Raw genomic sequence first — 2,330 nt, 5'->3', positions numbered from 1 at the left:
AGGAATGAATGATTAACCATTAAAAAGTTACAGTAGCTATTTCATCCAGGAAAAAAAAATTAACATTTCCCCTGAAACCTATTAACACTCCTTGTAAACAATATTCTTTTTTGAAATATATGACCTTTCCTAATGCTCTCCACACACACGGCATTTTTCTTGTATCCACTTTACCTCTCCTGATATGAAGCTGGGGTTCTCAGGAGAGCTCTCTGAGCCTCTTGCCCAGGAACAGGCTGCCTTGTATACATCTCACATGGCTGCCCGCCCAAGTTGGCCAGTGCCGTGACCTACTGTTGCTGGCCCTACTCCAAAATCACAGGAATTTCCTGTGGGCAAACAGGTTGACAAAAAGTGCTAACTACCTGGTAACCCAAAACTTCTTCATCAGCTAAGCTGGACAAAGTGGTCATAATGAAAATTAGCATAAATACCTCTTTTTTTCCATAGAACTTGAGCAGAAAAAGCAGAAGTAAAATAAGTTTCTTTTTCATATTGTTTAAAGTAATATTTGTATTAAGTTTTTAAGAGTTTATATGATGTATTTTGAACATATTCACTCCCCCAAATCTATACCCTACTTCCATATCCATATGTCCTTAATCTATGTATCTATGTATCTATCATCTCTCTCTCTCTCTCTCTCTCTCTCTCTCTCTCTCTCTCTGTGTGTGTGTGTGTGTGTGTGTGTGTGTGTGTCGTCTGTCTGTCTCTGTCTGTCTGTCTCTGTCTGTCTTAGAAACCTAGTAAGTCTAATTAGTGTTACACAGTTATTCTCAGGTATAGGAGCTCTTATGAAGCACAGATATTAACACTTTAAGAGTATGACTAAAGACTCCTCTTCTCCCAGAAGCTACTAAATTCCACTGTCTCACCTGCTAGGCATGGTACTTCATGGATGTCTTCCACCCTCCACGCCAGGATGTTTTTCTGGCCTGGCCTTGAATAAGTCTTATGTCTACTGTCACAATTTTTGTGAGTTCATATATACAACTGCCCTGCTGTGTCCAGAAAACAGTTCCATTGCCCTCATCTACTATCTCTGACCCTTACAATATTTGAATTTTATCTTCTGCCATGGAGCATTAGGAGAAGAGGTATAATGCAGATGTCTTCTTTTGGCTGGCCTTGGGTGTCTGTGTTGGTTGACATATACTGCAAAATAAAGTTTCTCTCATGAGGGTTGAGCTATGCATTGTTTTATAGATCTAAGGTCCTCCATTAGGAATCTTTTAAACTATAGGTTAATTATAGATAGAGAATATATGGATATGAAAGTAGAGTCTAGATGTGTATTTTGAATATGCTCAAAATACATTATATGAAACTCTCAAGGACTTAATGTAAATTATTAGCAAAATAATCATAGTAGGTTCTTCCCTAGGGCATATGACCTATCTAGCTACAGGTTCTTGGCTCCTATAATGCTGTCAAGTTTGAGTTTCATTTCATGAAGTTGGCTTTAGATCCAATACTAAAGTGGTTGATTCCTCCCATAACATTCTCACTGCTCCTTTACTGCTGCTTCTAACTTGCCAGGTTAGTCATTAGTATCACTTACAGGATTCCCAGCTAGGTAAAAGTGATGATTCTTCTTCTTCTCCAGTAGCAGGCACTGCACTGTTCAGCTATGAGATCTAACCAGTAGGGATGAAGTTGCCGGATAAACACCAGCTTGGTTTATCCATGTTTGGAGATTCAAGTAAAAATGCTTGTCTTCAGCGATAGAGTCTTCTCATGAAATTTGGGGTTTGGGTGGGTGGGGGAGCAAATGAGAGTAATGACATCAGCTTCTTTTGTTGTGGTGACAGAGAGATGGGTGTGATTATGAGGTTCCATGGGTAAACAACTGAAAAAAGTGGCTACCCATTCCTGGTACTGGGACTGTTACTTGCTGGCCCTGTGGTATGGAGCAACCCACCTAATATTGTGGTATAACCCCAATTAAATTGAAACTATGTAGAATCTTTTGATTGATATTAAATGAGAAAGAAAACTAAAACTCTCCAGGACACATGTTAAAGCTATATAATTTATAACTCGATGTTGCTCAGAAAATAACATCCTGAGTATAGTATTTACAGAAATGGTTTGATAGGAAACTTGTAAAATGGTGTGGCCAGTGTCAACATGATCATCTTTGAGGTTACCAAATATCGGTCACACATTAGTATCAGAGCCACTGGAGAAACCCAACCATGTCTTCTTCACAAATTGCCCCCAGAGCTGTGGCAGACTGGTTATCATGAGGTATGAGTAGCTATGAACTTGACTCTGAGAATAAACTTCACTTTTCATAGCTCTTAGAAAAATACTTATAAATCTTTCCT

The sequence above is a fragment of the Mus musculus genome, chromosome 13 (genome assembly GCF_000001635.26).
Source record: "Mus musculus strain C57BL/6J chromosome 13, GRCm38.p6 C57BL/6J".
NCBI classification, from domain to species: Eukaryota; Metazoa; Chordata; class Mammalia; order Rodentia; family Muridae; genus Mus; species Mus musculus.
Note: the sequence above shows the minus strand (reverse complement) of the source record.